This window comes from Oryctolagus cuniculus, chromosome 4, assembly GCF_051225735.1.
Source record: "Oryctolagus cuniculus isolate XC-2025 breed Fujian yellow rabbit chromosome 4, ASM5122573v1, whole genome shotgun sequence".
In the NCBI taxonomy this organism is placed as follows: Eukaryota; Metazoa; Chordata; class Mammalia; order Lagomorpha; family Leporidae; genus Oryctolagus; species Oryctolagus cuniculus.
Genome location: NC_142870.1, coordinates 51,193,398 through 51,218,827, shown reverse-complemented (window position 1 = coordinate 51,218,827; position 25,430 = coordinate 51,193,398). Strand labels below are relative to the sequence as shown.

General features: G+C 36.7%; 1 protein-coding gene and 2 pseudogenes across 5 annotated transcripts in view; 2 read left to right on the top strand and 1 right to left on the bottom strand.

The window, feature by feature from the left end:
* EPHA6 (EPH receptor A6) overlaps positions 1 to 25,430 on the bottom strand; it is a 1,031,027-nt gene that overhangs the window by 955,717 nt on the left and 49,880 nt on the right. The gene's annotated exons all lie outside the window — the stretch shown is intronic.
* Positions 211 to 568, top strand: LOC100342725 (small ribosomal subunit protein eS24 pseudogene; annotated as a pseudogene).
* Positions 13,831 to 14,230, top strand: LOC100342467 (60S ribosome subunit biogenesis protein NIP7 homolog pseudogene; annotated as a pseudogene).

Genomic DNA, 25,430 nt, shown 5'->3' with positions numbered 1-25,430 from the left:
GGGAAGTCATTGTAATCAATATTCTGTACTTTGGAAATTTATATCCATTAAATAAAAGTTAAAAAAAAGAGTTCTGGGTTCATTCCGTGTTATAGAATTAACCACACATATTTCAGAAAAGATTGAAAACATATTATTATAACAAATAGTCAAAGACATAGCCTAGCATCCATCAAAAATCATGCAGTAACTAACTGGATCAGCAAGTTCATGACTAACTGACTACTTCAGAGGAAACAGATGGTCACTGATGTGCTCCACCCTGGCAAGGCAACTGTGCCAAAGACAGAAATACGTGGCTAGCCAAACCTACAAGACGACTCTTGAAGTCATCTTCTTATTTGGATTGAGCACTCATTTTAGTGGTGGCAAGACAACGGGCTTTGGCATGATTTATGATTCCTTGGATTATGCTAAGAAAAATGAACCCAAATATAGACTTGCAAGACATGACTTGTATAAGACAAATAAGATCTCAAGGAAACAGCAAAAGGAGCATAAGGACAGGATGAAGAAGGTCAGGGGAACTGCCAAGGCCAGTGTTGGTGCTGGCAAAAAGCAGAAGTAAAGATTTTGCAGTGACTTTATCTACGGTGATTGTGTGATTTTTTTATGGGAATTAATAAATTGCAAAAACTTTAAAAAAAAAACCCTAATCTTATCATCCGTTAAAAATTCTTTTTATTTTCGGTGTATACTATCCAAAATAATTCAGAAGTATGTATAATCATAATATACATTTCTGTACCCAAAAATTAATATTATCTAGCAAATTTATATTTTTTTTTATCCTTCAAATCAGTTTTAATTCTCTGAAGGGACAGGACACCAAAGATTAGTTTTTTACAGATGGCCAATAGCCTACAGTGGGGACCTAATGCCCATCCCTATCATATCACTTGTAACATTGTAAATTGCATTACTCTTACTGCCTTCACCATTTGGAAAAATGACAATACTAACTCAAAGTCACCGTAGTAGAGACCTTTAATACACTCCAAATTGTCCTAGCAATATTTCTTTCCCCTTCTAAACATATCCTTATTTAATCACTCTTCTTGTTAATGATCTAACAAGTTATGTGAATAAAAATAACTTTGACAAGGACCTAAATTGCATTAATGGTGGGGTCAATGTTGTAGAGCAGTGGGCTAAGTTGCCACCTATGATGCCAGCATCACATAGACCAGTGCCAGGACTTGAAGCTGATAAAGTCTCAGCTTCTCCACTTCCCATCCATCTCCCTGCTAGGGAAGCAGCAGGTGATGGCCCAAGTACTTGGGCCTCTGCCACCCAAATGGGAGACTGGAACAGAGTTCCAGGCTTCCAACTTCAGCCTAGTCTACCACCAATCATTGCCACCATTTGGGTAGAGAACCAGCAGAAAAAGAATCAGTCTCTCTTCCTTTTGAAAGAAACTAATTCTTTAAAAAAATCCTTTAACATTATTGCTGTGTAGAGTACATCTAAAATTTTAATGGTTCATGATCATATTTTCATTTTTTTAAAAGATTTTATTTATTTATTTGACAGGCAAGTTACAGAGAGAAGGATAGGGGTCTTCTATCTGCTGGTTCACTCCTCAAATGGCTGCAATGGCCAAAGTTGAGCTGGTGCAAAGCCAGGAACCAGAAGCTTCTTCTGAGTCTCCCACATGAGTGCAGGGGCTCAAACACTTGGGTTATCCTCTAACTGCTTTCCCAGGCCATAGCAGAGAGATAGATCAGAAGAGGAGCAGCCAGGACACAAACTGTTACCCATATGGGATGCTGGTGCCAGAGGCAGAGGCTTAGCTTACTATGCCACAATGCCAGATCCCATATTTTCATTCTAATCTGCTTTACTGAATTATAATTGACATATACCAGCACATATTTAATGTATACAATTTGATGAGCTTCAACACATACATACACCCATAAACCTCACCATAATCAAGATAGTAAATATAGTCACCACTTCCTTCCTGCACTTTTGTGTCTTGATTTTTGTTTTGAGGGGATGCTTTTCTGCATGGGATATAAACACTTAACAAGAGAGCTGGGGTAACCAACAGAGTACCTAAAATGTAATGTATTGTGAAAAAACATTTTGAGATTTGATGATTGTTTAAAGCCCTTGTCTCTGTTGTTGAGGACTGGTATTTTTTTCCTTCATATTATTTATTGAATTGTTTACTTAGTATAGAGTTAAACTTATGAATATAAAGTGTACTGAAAATAGAGCTTTGTAAAAATTAAGAGGAGGAATAGGAGAGAAAGGAGAAAGAAAGGATTTGAACATGGGCTGGAGAGCGGTAAGATGGGAAGTATCACTATGTTCCTAATTCTGTATATATGAAATACATGAAACTTGTATACCTTAAATAATTTTTTTTTAAAAAGTACAAAAAAAGAGAACTACTCTCTTAAAAAAATTTTAAGTGCAAAACATAGTACTGCTAACTACAAGCACTAGGCTGGAGAGCAGATCTCTAGAATTTACTCATCGAACATAACTGTAACTTTTAGCCAGTGAACAAACAGCTCACTATTTCCTCCACAACCATCTGCTCCCATGCCTGGCAATCAACATTTTAGTCTCTGTGTCTCAGTCTATTTCAGATACCTCATCCAAATGAACTTATGTAGTACATTTCCTTCTGTGACTTGCTTCTTTCACTCAGCATGTCATTGAGTTCATGTGTGTTGTGCATTTTCTTCATTTTGAAGGATGAACAATATTCCACTGTATATACAGATGATAATTTCTTCACCCATTTATCTGTGGATGGACATTCAAGTTGTTTCAATGTCTTGGCTTTCATGAATAAGTGAAGAGCATAGATACCCTCAACATGCAGCTTTCAAAATTTTTGGATATATATTAAAAATGGAATTTTCAGACCATATAATAGTACTATTTTTTTAGGAACTTCTACATTATTTTCCATAATGGCTATATCAATTTACATTCCCTCAAATGGCACAGGTCACTTTTCTATATATTCTCACCAATACCAACTATCTTGACTTTTGATAACAGCAATCCTAGCAGGTACGAGCTGATACATCACTGTGGTATTGACTTGTATTTACCTGGTAATTAGTGCTGTTGAACATATTTTTATATTTTGGCCATTTGTAAGTCTTTTTTGGGGAAAGTCTATTCAGGTCATTTGCCCATTTTTATTCAGTAGTTTTTCTGTCCTATTGAGTTAAATAAGTTCCTTATATATTTTGGATAGTAACTACATTTTTAAAAATATGTTATTTGTAGATGAGAAAACTGAAGTTAACATAATTTTCTTTGCCATCACAAAGTGATAGATTTAGATTCCAAATACAGAGACTGATTCTCAAGTGCCCAACTATAACCCTTTAAAAAAAAATCTTTCTGCCGGCGCCGTGGCTCAATAGGCTAATCCTCCACCTTGCGGCGCCGGCACACCGGGTTCTAGTCCCGGTCGGGGCGCCGGATTCTGTCCCGGTTGCCCCTCTTCCAGGCCAGCTCTCTGCTATGGCCAGGGAGTGCAGTGGAGGATGGCCCAGGTGCTTGGGCCCTGCACCCCATGGGAGACCAGGAAAAGCACCTGGATCCTGGCTCCTGCCATCGGATCAGCGCGGTGCGCCGGCTGCAGCGGCGGCCATTGGAGGGTGAACCAACGGCAAAGGAAGACCTTTCTCTCTCTGTCTCTCTCTCACTGTCCACTCTGCCTGTCAAAAAAAAAAAAAATCTTTCTTTATCTACCATCCCACTCCTGGAAATATACTCAAAAAATATGAAACCAGCACATGAAAGTTATCTGTACTCCCATATTTATAGCAGCTCAATTCACAATAGCTAAGATATGGAACCGACCTATATGTCCATCATCTGATGACTGGATCAAGGAAATGTGGTAAATATACATGACAGAATACTGCTCAGCCATGAAAAAGAATGAAATTCTGTCTTTTGCAACAAAATAGATGCAACTGAAGACCACTATCTTAGTGAAATAAGCCAGACCCCAAAAAGACAAAAATATATGTTTTCTCTGATTTGTGATAGCTAATACATAGAGAATAAAAAGAAAGACTGAATGCAAAAAAAAGTGAAATTGACATCTTGTGATCTGATTGTTGTTTATAACCCTTGTCTGTATCCCAACAGAACAGTGGTCTATTTTTCACATGTTCCACTATATATAGTGGAACATTAAGCCTGTGATTATAAAGCAAATTGAAAATACATTACTGAAAAATTTAAAGAAAAAAGGAATGAAGGAGGAGAGTAAGAAGTATCATTATATTCTTAGAATTGTATCTATGAAATACGTGCAATCTTTTCTCTTCATATTAATGACTACAATCTTAAAAAAATCACATGCAAAACTGCGTTATTTGTATTCTTTTTGTTTTTGTCAATGTATAAAAATTAGAATTTCTTTTGTTAATGTTAAATCACTATAATTTTTACACTATTCTCAATAAATATTTCAATGGAAAACTTAGTACTACCATCAGCAAATCATGAGATTCACATCAAAGGGTTTATTGCAGCACAATGTTAAAAAATCCTTAATAGTATTTAAGTCCATTGGCAGGTATTTTCTTTTCATAAGTTACTTAGAGAAACTGTGGCTAGTTATGTAATGGATGTATTATTCTAAAATATATTCAGGCTGCTTTGTTTTTGACACTCATTCATTTCAAAACAAAAATGGAAAATATATATGTTCCTACAACAGTGCAGATGTTCAGAAATCATTTTTCTGTTTCCTAACAGCTTCCAGAAACAAGATTCATTGTAATGGCTTGTTTTCATTAAATCACAATCATGTCTTTTATAAATATTTGAGAACAAATTTCAAATTTGCATTTCAGACAAAGAAAGATACATTAATATAAAATAAAATATGATTTCTGAGCTTTACATATCATTTTATTCTGCAAATTTTCTAATCTTATCATCGGTTTCATATAAAGACCCCCACAAATTCAAATTTTCTAGATAGACTAATTACATAGAACCTAGCAAGGTGAGAGCTCCTCCTGCTGGCTTTAAACAAAAGTTATCCAGTCTTTACAAGAGTAGAAAATATCGTAAAGCCAGTATGAAGAAAAAAACATTATATCAACATTAATTTTAGTAAAAAGATAACATTTTTTATTTTAAAATTTAACAACAATGTTTTAGTAATGTAAACATACTTAAATAGTACAAATGAAAATATAATTATTCATGTCACAATAATTGAGAAATTAGGTAAACCACAAACAGGCTAATGGTATAAAAATGAAGTTGTAAAAATATGTATTTTGTTTAATAAGCTACATAATGCATAAATTATATTTATAAAATGAAAAAAATTTTCTATTAAGTTAAAAATCTTTCAGCATGTTATATTTACCTCTAAAAATCATTTAATTTATTAGTGTTTTTTTACTCAACATTTTAGAATTTATAAGACAATTTTATTGTCTTGTAAACCACAATATCAAATGATAATGGCAAGTTTGATAGTACTGATTAAATATGAAAGTACTGAGTACCTAAGATGAAAAGCTTAATGTTAATTTCTTGCCTCTGAATAATTTATCAAGTCTTCACCTATATACTTTTTTTTAACTTTTATTTAGCAAATATAAATTTCCAAAGTACAGTTCATGGATTACAATGGCTTTTTTCCCCCCATAACTTCCCTCCCACCTGCAACCCTCCCAACTCCTGCTCCCTCTCCCATTCCATTCACATCAAGATTCATTTTCAATTCTCTTTATATACAGAAGATTGATTTGGTATATGCTAAGTAAAGATTTCAACAGTTTGTACCCACACAGAACATAAAGTGCTAAATACTGTTTAAGTACTAGTTATAGCATTAAATCACAATGAACAGCACATTAAGGACAGAGATCCTACATGTGCACAGTGACTTCTGTTGCTGACTTAACAAATTGACACTCTTGTTTATGGCGTCAGTAATCTCCCTAGGCTCTTGTCATGAGTTGCCAAGGTTATGGAAGCCTTTTGAGTTTACCAACTCCGATCTTATTTAGACAAGGTCATAGTCAAAGTGGAGGTTCATTCCTCCCTTCAGAGGAAGGTACCTCCTTCTTTGATGGCCCATTCTTTCCACTGGGATCTCACTTGCAGAGATCTTTGATTTAGGGTTGGTGGTGGTGGTGGTTGTTGTTGTTGGTTTTTTTTTTTTTTTTTTTTTTTTTTTTTTTTGCCAGAGTGTCTTGGCTTTCCATGCCTAAAATACTCTCATGGGCTCTTCAGCCAGATCCGAATGCCTTAAGGGCTGATTCTGAGGCCAGAGTGTTGTTTAGAACATCTGACATTCTATGAGTCTGCTGTGTATCCCACCTATATACTTTTTAGTAAATTTAAAAGATATTAGTATTAAAACAATTAGTATATCTATTCATAATAAACATTATTCAAAAATTTCAATGAAAATATGAGAAAACAATGCATTTTATTTCAAATATTTGCACCAAAATATACTATTTTGAATAATTAAACAAGAAAGAGGTAAACAAACTATGTAGTTATTCTTCTTTAAAATTTTATTTTTATTTGAAAGACAGACAGATGGACTGCAGGTTCCCTCCCCAAATGCCTGCAACAGCCAACACTGGGCCAGGTTGAAAACAAGACCTCCCTGTAAAATGTGATCTCCGAATTGGATGGCTGAGACCCAAGTATTTGAGCTACCACCTGCTGCCTCTGCCTGTCAAAAAAATAAAAATAAAAATAAAATAGAAAGAAGCTGGATCAACAGCAGATTAGCAAGGACTTGAACTAGGGCCCTTCTGGGATCTTATAGAGGAGTGCAAGCATCCTAATTGGTGCCTTAATCTGCTGTGCGTAACAACTCCATCCCCTCATTCTTTCAGAACAATTTTATTCTAAGAATTCAAGATAGGGTTGGGCATTGTGGTACAGCATGTTAAATCACCACTTGGGAAGCCTCAATCCTTTATCAAATTGTTGGTTCAAGTTCTGGCTCCTGCACTTCCAATCCAGCTCCCTGCTAATGTGCCTAGGAAAGCAGTGAAAGATGAATGAAGTACTTGAGTTTCTGCCACTCACATGGGAGAAGTGGCTGGAGCTGCTGGCTCTTGGTTTCAGCTGGTGCAGCCCCAGTTGGGTAGTCAACCAGGATGGAAGATCTCTCTCTCTCTCTCTCTTCCTCTCCCTCATTATCTCCCTCTCCCTCTCCCTCTCTCTCTCTTCTCTGTGACTGCCTTTCAAGTAAATAAATCAATCTTTTAAAAAGTTCAAAAAATGCAAGAGAATTAAGCCTAACATTTTTCACTATTTTTGAAAGTTCACACAATCGTATACACAGGTCTACAAACTTTCTCTAACACACTTCATGCAAAACAAAGCAAACATTTGTTTAACTTGAACCATTCCACTTAAGAGCCTTTAAAGCACAGCAAAATCAGTTCATAAGTTACTTAGAAACAACAAAGCCGTAAAGGCTTATGATAGTACTATGAGCCATTAACTGTGACACAATGTATCATCTCTATAACTCTAAAAAAAACAAGAAAACAAAGGAAATACTTGCCACATCATGACCACATAGAGCTAGAGAATATCTCAAGCTATAGTCATATAAACAAACATGCACTTTCACACGTTAAATTTTAGAAATTATTCTATTTGAGTGTGGTACTATTTAGTTGTTTTAAACTGACATTCAGGTAATCAAGTCAATTCACTTTTGACAAAATTGTATTTTTCTGATTGGCTAAAAAGCAAAATTTTTGACTTCTAAATCAGTATACCACTATGCGTATCTACCATGACACAGAATTGCAATCAATATTTAATTCCAAAAAAATCTAACAAAAATTGCTTTAAATAATTATAGGATTATTAGTGTTTACCTCTGCCATGTCTCTCTCTGCAACAGTATTATTTGTAAGGCAACATCTTCCAAAAGGATCAACCCTTCTTAAAAACAATGAAACTACTTTTATCTAGAAACTAAGATCAATACTTGTTTATTAGGTGTGCCTACAGAATTTTGTGTGGTTGTTCTTATTGCTGTTGTTGCTTGTTTTCTTTTTTTAATATATGTTATCTTATTGATTAATTGAACTATGCCAGAATGTTTGGTGATCCTAATTAGAAATAATATAAACATATGAAGTTCAGTAACTTTCTCAAATTAGAGAATAAACTCAAATCTAGAATTTTTGAACTCATATCCTTCAGTTTTCTACTCTAGCAGCAAATGATCTATTTCAAAAAACATGTCTCAGTACTGTCTGGAAAACATCACTCTTTGTAAGCTCTCATAGAAAAACAAGTTATAAAAAAGTGATTTTCCTTAACTATTACATTAAGAAGAAGAGGCAAAAAATTCGAACTATTTAATATTCCACTTAATGAACCTACTTTGAAGATAATTCAAATGAACAAGTTTGCTATGATTTAATAGAAAAGTTACATTATAGAGCAAAAACTGCTACTGAATATTATCCAAACATGAATGATTAATAATTGATTAAAATATAACTAGCACTTCCCCATTTCACTCTATCCAAGAATTTCTAGCTTTTTATCCAGCTTGACACAGCTTTTTTTTTGCTTCTGCTTTACAGTCCTTTCTAAAACCTGCCATTATCAGGGCTTACTATAGAGGCCAAAGCAGAACCCAAACGTGGATCTGATCTATCACAAGAATATAAAACTATAGGTTCACTCCTGAGCTTCTGAGCAAAGTCATTAAGACTTATTAAGAAGTCACCTCAGACTCTGTGCTTTCCCATCAAGTTGTCACCTTGAAAGTTAAAAAATAATAAAAGCAAATTTAGCATTTTATTAATTATTAAGAAAACATAATTCTTCCATTTACATCTTTAGCATCTGACCAACAAATAAATAAGGATCTCCATGTTGACCTGGATTCTTTAAAACTGTTTGGATTGTACTGAGTTTAGATAGACATAAAGCAGTATTTGACTCTGGTCTTAGATTTCCACACTTGTAATATCTTTAATAAACATTGTGAGTTTCTGATTTTTCACACAGAGTGCCCTATTTAGCCCAAATCATTGAATCAACTCCCTACCCCTTTCCATTACTTCTACATCATCAAAGACGCTTCCTATCTTTCTAGCTATTTTTGTACTTACATTCCCCACTAGTCAGTTTTTAGACACTTCTCATTTTTTTGGTTGGAAGAATATTATGAAACTGAAGGCCAAAAAATACACTTAATCATTGTTTTTGTAGCTATAGCTATAAAAAAAGAGCCTATGACAACTGAATTCAAAGTCTTATCAACAATATAATGTCCAGTTCAATGCAACACCTTGGTTATGTATTGACATGGGTCTAAAAATACTACTACTGGAATCTTCACTTCAAAAAAAAAAAAAAAAGCAATAGTGCTTTCTATTCAGAAGGAAAAATAACTTACTTGAATGTAGGAAAAAATATTTGAGTAAAATTCAGTCTTTTTTTCTTTGAAAATAGAAGAAAAAATTTTATAAGTTTTTTATTCTCCTCTATTACATATACAGAGAAATAACAGAAAAAATATAACTTCCCTCGCTCAGACATATGGAGATAAAAATGTTACTTAATTTACCTTATATATTTGATGTTATTTCAACAGTTACTGGGTCTCTGCTATATTAAAAACTTTATATTAGGCACTGTAGGATTAGACAGACTATAAAATACAATGTCTACCTTCAAGGAATATTGGTTGTCATTTTATCACTAGCACAAGGAGGATTTTTGTGTCAACTCACATGTCAAAGTATATTCAAACATGCAAATAGCAAAACAGATTAAAATGCCCTTATTTAGAAGGTGCAGGCAGGGAAATGGTACAGCTATTTAGCAGACTATGTAGAATTAAATTGCTATTCTAAAGGGGCAGACATTCAATATCACATCATCAACATCACCATCAAAATTGTCAGTAATTGGACCACTTATCTCAGTGTCTATGGAAGTGCCAAGGACTGGTTAAATTGCAGAAATGCATCCCAGTAAGTCATCAGGAATCAAAGTAATAATTCTCTACCTGTAAAATAGTCTCCAAAATAATCCCAAATATAAGGCATGTCTGCTAAATTTGTCAGGGAAAGAGAGTCTTTTAAATAGGGAGATTTCACATGAATTAAACATTATCAGAAGCAAACATTTTTCTAATCTAAGCTTCAGTCATTAGAAGAAGAAATTGCCAAGTTAAAAAAATCTTAGCTATGTTGTCATAATTTTGAAATACAGACTAAATAACTTTGAAAGAGTTTATACACTGAAATCATGGCTAAATTAATATATCACAATTATCAATATTCTTTAAATAAAAGTTAGTTCTGGGATAAGCATTTAACCTAGTGGTTAACATGCCAGTTATGATGTGTACATCCTAACCTGACTCCAACTTCCTAGTAATGCAGGCCCTAAGAGACAACATGATACCTCAAGTGATTGGGTTCCTATAACCCATGTGTGAGACTTGGATTTAGTTCCCACCTCTTATTTTTGGCCTAGGCAAATGCAGGCATTTGGAGAATAAAGCAGTAGATGGGGAGTTTGACCTGTTTCCTCGTCTCACAAACATAAATTTTAAAAAGCAACAGAACATGAGTTGCTCACTTACAAGTGGGGTGTGTGTGAGTGTGTGTGTGTGTGTGTGTGCACGCACGCTGAATAAAATTAATGAAATCAATAAGGTCAATGAAAAGGAGCATGAGCAAGATGCTTAGATCTTGGGGAAAATATTCTAAACCAACTACTTAAAACATGGAAGGCAAGCACCAGATGAAATTTACATGGCCACTGTACTAAGTTTGTGACCTCTCTGAGAAATAGTTAATGAGCAAACTGTTCCATAGTAAAAATAAAATCAAAGTAGTTCTTTGTTTTGAGCACAGAATGGGTTGTTAGAAGGCATAAATCTTTTGTACATTTTGGAGTCCTCCTCCATGTTCCAACCTGGTCCCAAAGCATTCAGCATCAAATGCCATCAGGAAGCTCATTCACAGTTCGAAACTTATGCATTTATTCTTGTCTTTGTGCAAAGCATTCAAATTATACCATATTATTTGCTGCCCTACTGAAATCATTCATTATATGGAGAAGTAATTTAACTAAAATATCACACAAATGTGCTTATGAATACTAATTTCCCTTTATTCCTTTTGCATTATTTATTTATTTATCCATGTTAAAATTTGAATTGGAAATAGTAACTTTGAGTTGTTTTACAGCATATCTAAAAATCGCTACAAATGAATGATTTTCAAGTAAATATATTCAAAGAGAATTCTTAAAATTCCAACTTCTATTATGCCCCGAGAAATTATGCTCTGTTTAGATTTTATTTTCCCAAATCTGCCTCCTGGGTTCCATACTTCCCTGTAGTATTGGATGCATACATACTCTTGGCCAATTCCCAATTTTTACAGTCTATCATTCTTCAGAGTTGCTCTGCCCTAAACCAAGTCATTCTCTTAAGGCTTAGAACCCACCATAACCTGTTGAGCATGTCTCAAATTGTATATCTCCTCCTTCTCTTATTCCCACTCTTATATTTAACAGGGATCACTTTTCAGTTAAATTTAAACACCTAAGAATAATTGTGTGTTAATTACAGAGTTCAACTAATAGTATTAAGCAGAACAAAAAAAAGTACTAAAAGGGATAAAGTATTAAATCATACATCAACAGTCAGGACAAGGGCTGATCAAGTCACTGTTTCTCATAGTGTCCATTTCACTTCAACAGGTTTTCTTTTTGGTGCTTGGTTAGTTGTCACTGATCAGGGAGAACATATGATATTTGTCCCTTTGGGACTGGCTTAATTAACTAAGCATAACCTGGCTCTCAAAAAACTATGATATGCTCAGCCAACCCACTATGGTAGCATATTTTAATATATAAAACTAAGAATAACAGATAGTGGGGCAGGCATTTTGGCACAGAGGATTAAGCTGCTTCTTCAGATGCCCACACCCCATGTTGGAGTGCTGGTTCGAGTTCCAGATCCCCCGCTTCTGATCCAGCTTATTGCTAATGTGACTTGGAAGACAACGGATGATAGCCCAAGTAGGTGGGTCCCTCTCTCCCATGTGGGAAATCTAGACGGAGTTCTAATATCTTGGCTTCTGCCTGGCTCAGCATCCCTGTTAACAGGCATTTGGGAAGTGAACCAGCAAATGGAAGATACATATTCTCATTAATTCATCTCTCTCTCTCTCTCTCTCTCTCCCTCTCCCTCTCCCTCTCCCTCTCCCTCCCTCTCCTTACCTGTCTATCTCCCTATCTCCCTCCTCCCATCCTGCCATTCAAATAAGTAAATAAATCCTTTCAAAAAGTTTACTTGTGTCAGGGGTCATGACTACCTCTACCCACTGAGTTTCTCTTGTTAGATGAACACTTAAGCATTCTCCACGAGAGATATAAGGACAATACTTTTTCTTTTCGTGCATCCCCCATTCTCTCTGTTCAATTATTTCAGAAATATTGTCCAGATTCCCAGCCTCTTACATCTCTACAAAAGGTGAATCCAAAGTAGCAATTCTGAAGATTCTTCTCTAAAGCAACTAAGTAAAATCTATTGATGTACACTTAGATTTCACAGTCAACTGCTCACAAAGCATGGTTATCAGGTCATGAATCCTGAAAAGCTATTCATACAATAATACACATACAGAAGAATACTTTAAATCATAATGTAATTTTCTAACTCTTAGCATAATTTCAACATCTTTGCCCAAAGAAGGTATGTTGTCTTCTGAATGACCACACTGAATTGAACCAAGCAGTTTGTAAGTAATGTTGCCTGTAGAACAGAATAGTCTATAACTACAGAAATGTGCAGGAAAATGTGAAGACTTACATGAACTAGTACATCAACCAACTGCCATATTATTTACAAATTAAAATTTAAACACTATTATTTGATAAAAAGTCATAAGAATTATATCCAGCAACTTCCCACTGGAAAGTACTGAGGAAGTGTCAGAGTGAATGTGATGCCAGACTTAGAGACACATGGACTGCAAGACAGCTGATCTTTTCCAGCATATTTCTGTACTGAAGGGGAGTCAGGAAAAGCAATGTTTCATAAATGAAACATTTACAAATGTGACCCATGCCAAGAGCAGCATGTCTTCAGTATATAAAAGAGAATGACAGACTGAAACTTTACTATTGGCATGAAAAATTTAAAAAGTAACATGTTATTATCCTTACCCTGTAGGGAAAGTAAGTCATTAAGTACTGTTGTCAAGTTGTTTATTGCTGGGATCCTGTGCAATAAAGTAAATGTGATAGAAATGATAATGGCATTTTAACATTTAGGCAAAAGGAGAATGCTTCATTCAACTTAGGTTTTTACCAGTATAATTAAACATAAGAAAGAAGATGCAGGATTTTATAAACATTGATTAGTTTTCTTAACTTATGATTACCCAAGACATGGACTATGGTAAGAAATGTATAACGCTGAGACACTCTTATGGTGAAGTCATTAGGAACCAAATTTTGTCCTTGGCTTACATAGCAGAGAAGTTTAATTTCAACTCTTCCAAATAGGAGTGACCATATTTTAGGAGACATGTTCATGCTAATCAGGCATACAGGAGACTAATTTATAAATGAGAAGGATGATTTATTCACTGATAATTTGTCTCTTTAGGGAATCCCCTTCCCCGAAGGTAAATTTATTCAAAACACTAAATTATAAACCAAAGGTTTCTCGGAGAATGCTAAATTACTGGAAAGGAATGACCTTGTTTTACTTTTAGAAAAGTCCTCTAGGACTTCCGTTTCCGGTTACTGCAGCACGAAGAACTGGGGCTACAGCCCGGTGGAAAAATGCAGCCTTTGACTGAAGAGCAGACCAGGGTCATGTTTGACAAGATCGCCAAATACATCGGGGAGAACCTGCAGCTGCTCATCGACTGACCCTACAGCACCTAATGTTTCAGGCTACACAATGACTGCAGGTACTACGTGAGTGAAAAGATCCTGAACTGGCAGCCAGTATCTCTGGGGACAAGCTGGTGTCACTGGGGACCTGCTTCAGGAAGTTCACCAAGACCCACAAGTTCCAGTTGCACATCATGGCACTGAATTACCTGGCACTGTTTGCCAAAGGTTTTGGGATGGCAGCAATGTATACACAAGACTGCAGGAAAGTGGACCCACGGCCATTGTGGTATTTCACCAAGCAGACATTGGGGAATATGTGCTGCATGAAGAAACATTAACTTAAAAAGTCATTGCAAGGACAGATGGCTCCGTGGAAGGGCCTAGCTTTGTTTCCTTTGTGTGTGGTCTACCGTCATACTGAATTTTGTCAGCACTGTGACCTCGTCAGGGAATTCTTAGTTTAATACGGCATCACTGACAAATGGCAGCTGGACTCTTAATGTACACAGTGGCTCAAAAATGAGGTTTCAGATCTTTGTATTTGTGACTCGAGTACCTCTTTACATATTTGAATTGGAGGGCTTCTTGTTTTGAGTTACAGGTTCTACATTGTCGGAACTGAGGACAAAAATAGCTTGTTACTGTTATCTATGATAACACTTTGTCTTCTAAACTCATAAGAACATAGCGGGTTTTCTGTTATTTATTAATATCAAGAAAGATATTGCCATATCAGAGTAGTAGGCCTCATAGGGAATTTCTCAAATGGAATTTGACCAAGATAATAAGAACAGTTTATGCAGATATTTTTCTATATAGTAAATGCTGTGAGGTGTAAAGCAAAACTTGGATTCGAACCAGTTCTGCCGCCTATCACCTATATGGCCTTGGAAGAGTCATTCAAGTTTAACATGCTTCATTTTCTTTTGTTTAAAAAAGAAAAACTAAAACAACTTTAACGATTTACTTAAGAATCATTTTCAAAGTTAGAAATCATGGTTTTAAAGCTTCTAGCCACTGCCTGGAAAATGATAAGCCTTGAATAAGTGTTATTTTTATATTGACATATATTTCTTTTAGTAGGCACAGATGTCTTACATTTTGAATACAAGTTGTTTTTTCTGTTTTTTTTTTTTTAATCTTGAATGATCCCAGGCTTTTTTTGGTCATTTTGACTTTGAGTTATAAAATATAATTTCTCTTACAAACCTTTGCCTACTTGGCTGGACTGGACTGGACCAAAAGCACTGGAGACTGAAATAATTCAGCCTCTTCACCCTTCACATGTTTCTTAAAATTATTTTGTGAAAATATATTTTAAAAATTGGTAACACTAGGCCAGTGCTATGATGTAGCAGGTAAAGCAATGGCCTGCAGTGCCAGCATCCCATATGGATTCCAGTTCGAGTCTTGGCTGATCCACTTCTAATCCAGCTCCCTGCTATGGCCTGGGAAAGCAGTGGAGGATGGCCCAAATCTTTGGGTCCCTGCACCCACGTGGGAGACCGAGAAGCTCCAAGCTTCTGGCTTCAGATCGGCGCAGCTCTGGCCATTGCAACCATTTGGGAAGTGAACCAGCAGGTGACGACCTCTCCCTCTTTCTTTCTCTCTCTCTGCCTCTATCTCTATAACTCTGCCTTTCAAATGAATAAATTTTTTAAAAAACAGTAGTTCTAAAAGAAGGACAATAACATTTTACAGATTTTTAAGATGTGTATTTTAAGATAATTTTAAATGAATATACCCATTTTTAATTCCAAAGAAGATACCTTTACAAATAAAAGTCTGAGTACACAAAAAATATTTATATTCAAGGAATAAAGAATTTTATACCCCCCATTTAAAACTTCCCATTTTGCAAAATGCAGAAGAAACACAGGAAAAGTTTCCTATTTAAATTGTTTTTCAAATATACCTATTTCAAACTAAAATTGTGGCATTTCAAATATTATCCAAAGACATACTATAGCTCCTAAAGTCTATCTTTTATAAGGAAAAATTGAAGTTATGCTTTTTTTTTTAAAGAAAATTTATTCTACCTGTAGACTGGCTCCAATTACCAAGTTATATGCATTTATTTTCCAATGAGGATTCTTAAAGTAAAATCCTAACTCTATGTGTTGGTTTAATACAGTTTCAAATCAGAACACATGTTATGTTTCAGACTCAAAGTTAACATGTTCACATCTGAACTCACTGTTTCTCACCACCTTTTTATTCCCCTACTTCAGTTACTAGCACACATCATTTCATAAGCACTCAAAATATGAACCTGCATCCCATCTGCCTTATTCTACTTTGTGGTACTAAAACACAGTATCAGAGATTTGGTAATTTATAAAGAATATACATTGATTTCAAACTATCTGAAAGCTAGGAAGTTTAAGACCAAGTGGTATCTGGTGATGGCCTTCTTCCTACATCTTCATATGACAGAGAGTAGAATGGCAAGAAAAAACCAATTCACTCAATTCAGCCCCTTCAAAAGGGTGCCCAACTTCATTCACTTATGAGGAGCCTGCATAGCTAACGAATCACCACTTAAAAGTGCTGTCTCTTCATACTATCACACTGGCAACACCTGAATTTTGAAGGGAACACATTCAAACCATAATACCATCCTTGATTTTAAAAAACATCATTTTTTAAAGATTTATTTATTTTGAAAGAGTTACAGAGAAAAAGAGGCAGAGACAGAGAGAGAGGTCTTCTATCTGCTGCTTCACTCCACAAATGGCTACAATGGCAGTAGCTGGGCTGATCTGAAGCCAGGAGCTTCTTCAGGGTCTCCCACATGGGTGCAAGGACCCAAAGACCTGAGTCATCCTCTACTGTCTTCCCAGGCCACAGCAGAGAGCTGTATCAGAAGTGGAGCAGCTGGGACTAGAACCAGTGCCCATACGGGATGCTAGCACTGCAGGTGGCAGCTTTACTCACTATGCCACAGCTCTGGCCCCAAAATATCATTATTTATTCAAAATAAATAAGCCATCTTGGGGCCTGTGTTGTCATATAGTGGGTAAACCTCCACCTACACTATCTGCATCCCTTATGAGTTTGAGTCCTGGCTGCTCACTTCTAATCCAGATCCCTGCTAATATGCCTGGGAAAGCAGTAGCAGATGGCCCATGTATTTGGACCCCTGCACCCACATGGAAGCCCCTGAAGAAGCTCCTGGCTCCTGGCTTTCCTTGGTCATTTGGGTCATTGTAGGAGTGAACCAGTGGATGGGAAGATTTCTCTGTCTCCTCTCCCCTCTCTGCAACTCTTTCAAATAAATAAATCTTTTAAAAATACTTAAAATAAATTAATAAGCCCTCTTACTTCCAAGGGAAATATAAAAGTCTTTGTGCCCCAGCCTCTTAAGACAGAAATCACATTCACAATATGTTCATACAAAAAAGGAAGATTTGAAGATGGTCAAACTGGAATCTAGAACTTCAATACACATTGTTTATTTGAAAAAAACAAATACAAAAAAGAATAATTCATGCCAAACAGTCACAGATTAGAAAACGAGTTTTTCTTCTGTGCTGATTTTAGCAAATCCTTCAAATCTTTGTGCTCAAGAGCAAGATCCTCTGAGAAAGGGCCTTCTCCTCAACCCTCTTGCTCTTAGGTCAGCTGAGATCATTATAATAAGATTATCCTTTGTTATCTAGATGGGCGCAATGTAGTAATATCAAGAATCGTTTACAGTAGAAGAGCTTGAGTATCATAGCAAGATGTTACTCCAGAGAAAAGACAGACATGTAACACTGCTGACTTGGAGACAGGAGACCAGGAATGTGGGCAGCCTCTATTAGCTAGAACGGGCAAGGAAATGGGTTCTATGAAGCCCCTGGCAAGGAAGCGTCACACTAACACTGATTTTAGTCTAAGGAAACCAATTGCAGACTTTTACACAATTGTAATAAAATTGTAGAGTTTTTGTTTGTTTGTTTTTTAGCTACAGCAGCAATAGAGAAACAATACACTGAGCTTTCTAAATCATATTCAAAACTGTTTTTCTAGCCCCTACCTATTCTGTCTCTCATCTGGGCTAGGGTTTCTTAGACTTGTTCCTCTAATTAAATCAAGGCAGCTTTAGTAATCTGCCTGAGAGAAAAATATTTCTTCCATCTCTGTTCAAAACTTGCTATAGTCCCTCTCATCATTTATAAAATCTCCCAAAGTTCTTGTTAAAATATGAACATGTTGCATATACACATTTTCTACCAGGTCTGAGTATAAACTTGAATCAAGATAAACATAAACCCTTAGATTCTGCCTTCATGGTGTGAAAATGAAATAAAGAGGAAATATGAAAAAGAGAAAATGCACAGGTATAAAATAAAATGTTTAATTATATAATTACATATTTTGAGCAGTGCTATGAATCTAATTAAAAATTCAGACTTATGGAAAGCCTCTAAAAAGGTTGTCATTATTAGAATTGAGCTATTCTCGATATACCTTTTAGAAACATAATGTGAAGTATGTAATAATGGAGAAACTATGAAAGGATACATTAATTATTTTTAACTCAGTATTTCCCTAATTTTTGACACTAAGACCTCTTTTATACTGTATGTGCATTAACATTTTATAGCAAAATACCCAAGGGAACATGGTTTAGAAACTATTGCCTTACAAGATGTGCAGTGGTCTTTAGAAAACCAGTGGGGATTGATTCCAGGTCACCCATGGATCCAAAATCACAGGTGTTCATTCTTTTATATAAAATGGTATATTATTTGCCTGTAACCCAAGCACAACCACTCACATACTTAAAATCATCTCCAGATTATTACTTATTCTTTAAAAAAGATTTCTTTATTTATTTGAAATGCAGGGTAACAGAGACAAATAGAGAGATAGATCTTCATTTGGTGGTTCAGTCCACAAATGGCCACGTTGACCAGGAAGCCAGGCCAAAGCCTGGAGGCTGTAACTCCATTCAGGTCTCCCGCATATGTGGAAAGGGCCTAAGCACTCAGGCCATCTTCTGAGGCTTTTCCAGGTACATTGGCAGGGAGCTGGTTTGAAATGAAGCAACCAGGACTCACACTGATACTAATATGGGATGCTGGTGTTGTAGGTCTTAACAAGCTGCAAAATACCTAACCCAATCAAAAAGCTGTGTAAATACCTAACACAATGGAATTGCTGTGTAAATACTGTATTTTGGGAAGAATAATGCAAAGGAAAAAATGGGGTACATATTTAGTATAGACATGCTGTTTCTTGTAAATATTTTAGATCCACAGTAAATTGAATCTGAAGATGAAGAACCTGTGGATACAGAGGGCCAACTACACTCTGAACTCCTTAGCATTTCATTCATGATACTTCCTGGTTTGGTGCCACTTACCTATTCCATTTCCGCCTCTTGTTTTCTATCATGTGACCCTCCACCCCCACCATACATTACTCTTATACACTGGCAATCTTCAAATTTGCTTTGTCCTCTCACCTTTTCCCAGTTTCACCCACACTATTCCTTTGTACTTGAAATTCTCTAAACATACCAATCCTACAAAAAGAATCCCATTCATCATTTGTGGCATAGCCTGAGACATATTTTTTTAACCTTCCTAATTTATACCCCCCAAATACAGAGGCTCTTATATGCCATTATTATACAGATTATTATTACACTTGATTGAAATTTGTACATGCTCCTCTAAGAGTAATTATCTCATTATATCATGATATAGTCATTCTGGACAACTATTTTTCCAAAGACTAAATTCCTTGAAGGCCAGAACTGTACTGTTCTAATCACAGACTCTTAGCCATTATGGTTGAAAAAATTAGTAACAAGGGCTAGGGTTTGGCCGACGTCGCGGCTCAATAGGCTAATCCTCCGCCTTGCGGCGCCGGCACACCGGGTTCTAGTCCCGGGGCACTGGATTCTGTCCCGGTTGCCCCTCTTCCAGGCCAGCTCTCTGCTGTGGCCAGGGAGTGCAGTGGAGGATGGCCCAAGTGCTTGGGCCCTGCACCCCATGGGAGACCAGGAGAAGCACCTGGCTCCTGGCTTCAGATCAGCGCGATGCGCTGGCCACGGCGGCCATTGGAGGGTGAACCAACAGCAAAAAGGAAGACCTTTCTCTCTCTCTCTCACTATCCACTCTGCCTGTTAAAAAAAAAAAAAAAAAAAAAAAAAGGGCTAGGGTTTCACACAGCAGGTTAAACTGCCCCTTGGGAATCCCATGTATTTTTTTCTGAGTGCTGGGATTGAGTCCTGCCTCTACCTTCCAATTCAGTTTTTTTTTTTTAATTTTTTTTGACAGGCAGAGTGGACAGTGAGAGAGAGAGAGACAGAGAGAAAGGTCTTCCTTTGCTGTTGGTTCACCCTCCAATGGCCACCGTGGCCAGCGTGCTGCCGCCGGCGCACCATGCTGATCCGATGGCAGGAGCCAGGTGCTTCTCCTGGTCTCCCATGGGGTGCAGGGCCCAAGCACTTGGGCCATCCTCCACTGCACTCCCTGGCCACAGCAGAGAGCTGGCCTGGAAGAGGGGCAACCGGGACAGAATCCGGAGCCCGGACCGGGACTAGAACCCGGTGTGCCGGCGCCGCAAGGCGGAGGATTAGCCTAGTGAGCCATGGCGCTGGCCCCAATTCAGTTTTATGCAAATGCACCTGGGAGGCAGATAATGACATGAACAATTGAGTCTCTGCCACTCAAGTGGGAGACCTGGATAGAGTGCCTGGCTCCTGGATACAGCCTGGCCTAGCCCCTAATATCTGGGGAGTGAACCAATGGACATACTCTCTCATTCCAGCTCTGTCTCCCTGTCTCTGCCTATTAAATAAATAAAAAATGATATTTTTAAAATAAAGATTTTTAAAATGAATAGCTTCTCAATTTTGCTATGAACCTAAAACTCCTCTTTAAAATGTGTCTTTTAGATGGGCCAAGGACTTAAAAAGTCATTTTTCAAAAGAGGAAATCCAAATGGCCAACAGACATGAAAAAATGTTCAGGATCACTAGTCGTCAGGGAAATGCAAATCAAATCCACAATGAGGTTTCACCTCAACCCTGTAAGGATGGCTTTCATACAGAAATCAACAACCAACCAATGGTGTTGAGGATGTGGGGAAAAAGGCACAATAATCCATTGTCGGTAGGAATGCAAACTGGTAAAATCACTATAGAAGAAAGTTTGGAGATACCTCAGAAATCTGAACATAGCCCTACTGTACAACCCAGCCATCCCACACCTTGGAATCTACCCAAGGGAAATTAAATTGGCAAATAAAAGAGCTATCTGCACCTCCATGTTTATTGCAGCTCAATTCACAATAACTAAGACATGGAATCAACCTAAATGCCCATCAACAGAAGAATGGATAAAGAAATTATGGGATATGTACTCTATGGAATACTACACATCGGTTAAAAAAATGCAATCTTGTCATTGCAACAAAATGGAAGAATACGGAAAACATCATGCTGAGTGAAATAAGCCAGTCCCAAAGGGACAAACATCATATGTTCTCCCTGATATGTGACAATTAAGCACTGAAAAGCAAAGCTGTAGAAGTGAAACTGACACTATGAGAAGCAATGACATGATCACCCCTTGTCCTCTCAAGCAACAGTTTACTATTTTATTCTTTTTAGTATTTTCTTTTTCTACTTAACAGCATCGGTTGAACTCTTTACTTAACACAGAATTATTCTTAGGTATTTAAATCCAATTGAAAATTGATCCCTTTTAAAAATAAGAGTGGGAATAAGAGAGGGAGGATATGTACATTTCGGCATATGTTCCCTCGGACTTACCCCTCAGGGTAAAGCTAAAAATTTGCCATGGGACTCCAAATCCCATTAAATTGGCAGGTACCAATGCCATCTTACTAGTTAAAGCAATCAGTTTAAGTTCATAACTGATCATAAAGATAGGAATAAGTATCAAAGGGATCACATAAATAAAACCAAGTGTGTGCTAATAATAATAGAATTTAAAAGGAGAGAATGATCCAACATAGGAAGCAGGCCACACAGCAGACTCATAGAATGACAAATGCCCTAACCAGCACTCTGGCCTCAGAAGCAGTCCTTAATCCATTCGGATCTGGCTGAAAAGCCCATAAGAGCATTTCAGGCATGGAAACCAAAGACAATGTAGCAAAAAATGACCTACATGAAAGATCACTTTGAGTGAGATCCTGGTGCAAAGAAGGGGCCATCAAAGAAGGAGGTACATTTCTCTGAAGGGAGGAGAGAACTTCCACTTTGATTATGGCACTGTCTAAATAATTTTGGGAGTTTGTGAACTCAAGAAGATTCTATAGTCTTGGCAGCTCATGGCAATGAAGAGTTAAAATTGTATATGTGCGGGTGTAAAAAGTTAAGCTTAAGCTTACAGGTTTAAACCTTCCTGGTACAGCTGTAAAAATAAGACAGAGTGAAGTAGCACCTTGACAGTAGGGACTCCATTTTGGAGCACTTGAGACTCCATTCTGAGAAAGCACCCCCCCACCGTGAGACTCTGGTCTGAAACTATGATCTCAAATAGTCGGACAATAGCAGTGCACTACATCACACTTGGCAATGTACAAAAACCCCCTAGCATGATTGCTCAAGCCTAAAAGTAGAAAGGTTGCACCTGGGTTACCTGGGCTAATAATAAAGATGTGATTTGTCTGTGTCTTACATTAAATCAAGTCCTAATTGCTAATTGTAATATTGTAACTGGTATTGTCAAGATTATGATAAATATTAATTTCACTTAGGTTTTAGGTTATGTTGACCCCAGTAACCATATACTCTCTTTTGATTTTATGTACTCTCTTTTGATTTTAGCAACTGTGTATAGCAACTGTGCATAGCAACCATGTATTCCCCCCTTCCCGGTTTTGCAATTTTTGCCTTTATAAACCCTAACCTTTGGTTATTCGGGGCTGCTCTGTTCATGTATGATCAGACAGCCCCAGCATGCTGGATAATCAATAAATCTTTAACCCTTTGCTGGTTGCATGAGAGAAAAGTCTCTTGAAGTCGTTCCTCGGGCGGTGGGCTTTTTCAGACTCTAACAGCAAGAGCCTCAGGTGATCACTGACGTCATAAATAAGAGTGTCAGTTGTTAAATCAACAACAGTAGTCACTGTGCACTTGCTCCCCATGTAGGACCTCTCTCCTAATGAGTTGTACTATGAGAATTAATGGTAAAACTAGTCTTCAAATAGTACTTTATACTTAGTGTGTCTGTGTGGGTGCAAACTGTTGAAATGATTACTTAGTATAGAGTTATTTTCTGTGTATAAAGATAACTAAAAATGAATCTTAATGAAGAATGGGATGGAGGAGGGAGTAGGAGGCAGGATGGTTTGGAGGTGTGAGGGTGGGTACAGGGAGAACCGCTACAATCCAAAAGTTGTACATATGAAATTTATATTTATTAAATAAAAGCTTTCTATAAAGTGTCTTTTAAATGAATAATTGAATGGAATAGCAAAATGAAATAATTGGTGAAGAATTTTGGCTAACTATATAAACTCTGTAGTTAGTAAATGGGTCAGAATGTGAACAAAAATGGGTAACTGAAAACACACTAGCAAAAAAAGCATAACTTTAGTAGCTGCACACAATAGAGTGCATTAGAGAGGGAGTCACTAAAGCTCTGTGATTATCAATGCAGTGATCCAACAGCAATAAATAATAAAATAACGATGTGCTTTTGTATCAGATTGTGGCAAAGGAAATTACTAGAGAAGAGTTAAAGCACTGGCAAAGACACAATAATAATCTTGAAATACTGATAATACGGGGTGCATGTGTGGAGAAAATACTGAAAGAAAATTATAATGATTCAGGATCTTCAACAACTTAAGCACAATAAATTTCAATGGGACCTCATTAGGGATATATTTTGTGAAACTAGTCTGAAAGAATACAATTAAGACTACTTCAAATATGGGGGGGGGGCTGAACAAGAGGGATCATCTACCCAGAATAAAATAAATCAGGTGATACACATGATACAGAAACTAGTCAATGCATATGGCCAATGGTGGAAGGATGGCTAACAAAAGGAACATGAAATGGCATTTAGGAAGAGCTATAGAAGTGGCTACAGAATCCTCTAAGTTAAATAAAGGATCCTACTGTTTTGAAACTTTCATCTTGCAGTATCAAAAATGATAACTTTTCATGGCTCCTATTTGGTTGGGTTCCCATATAAATTTCAAAAGTTCCAGCAAAGTTACTTTTGTTAGAGACTAGATATAGCAAAAACACCAGAAAACAAAATATTTTAAAAGCTTCAGACCTATTACTTTCTAGGATGCATTTATAAATTTTGATAACATTTAGTGCTCTAGAAGAGTAAATTTTGAGTACAGGGAAATACTGAAGCACCTATAGAGCCAAGATTTCACATTATTATGGGGAAAAGAATTCTATGTATTCGGAGCAGGAGAGGCAAGGACACAAATCAGCAAAACACAGTTACTCTGACTTCAAAAGGTTCACAAAAAAATGCATATTATGAAAAAACCTATGCATGAATTTCATATATTTTGCAGCAACATAACCTAATTCCATTCTTCTTTACTTTTTTTTTTTATTTTTTTTTGACAGAGTGGACAGTGAGAGAGAGAGACAGAGAGAAAGGTCTTCCTTTTGCCGTTGGTTCACCCTCCAATGGCCGCCATTCTTCTAAGGAGAGTTCTTTAAGTGCTCTTATACTATTTTTATTTACATAAAATAGAATATATTGTATGTATTTTTAAATTATATTTTTCTGATTTCTCTCTAAAACGTCTCTTGGAGTTAATTTTATTCCATCTACCAAAGAAACCTCAGGTAGAGCATTAATTTGTGTACCTTTTTCATTATAAATTTTCCTATTTCAAATATTTAGAATATTTAGGTCAAAAATAACCAAAATTCAAAATTTATACAACTTTGCACTTTTCTCCCCCATGAATTTGATTTTTCTTAATATTTGGAAGCTTGTGGTGTGGAAGGAGTCTCCTTATAATCTGCCATTCACTGACTACTGTTGCTGAATCACCAAAATCAAGCTGATGGTTGAGTGATGAAGATATAAGGGTCCAGTTTTTCATGATTAGTTCAGATTGACCTGGCTTGGGTGCCTTCTGGAATCAGAAGATAATCAAAGCTAAAACTCCTTTTCTCATGACTATCTTAAAGAAATTCTCTTGATGGAAAACTCTTACTTCTGAAGCAGTGTCTCTTCCAGTTAGTTATTTTCAACTTTGTCCTCAGCTCCTAGGTGAGCACATCACCCCAGCAGGAAGCTCCTTAAGCACCTGACATAGTACTCTTACTACAAGGTTCCAGGCAGTTCCTTTCTTAACAGTCCACATCTGTTAGGAAACAGATCACACTTGACTCCTGGCAAAGGTTTAAGGAGCTCCCTCCAAGTGTAGCCCTGCTTCTGCCTCTGCTCACTCATCTCAGGCTCCTAGTTAGTTTCCATCCTCTTTATGAAGCTCCCCAATTTACAACACACACAGATTAATCTTTGATTCATCCCCTGAACCAAAGTATCCCTTGTCCCCAAAAAAAACATAATTCCTTCCAG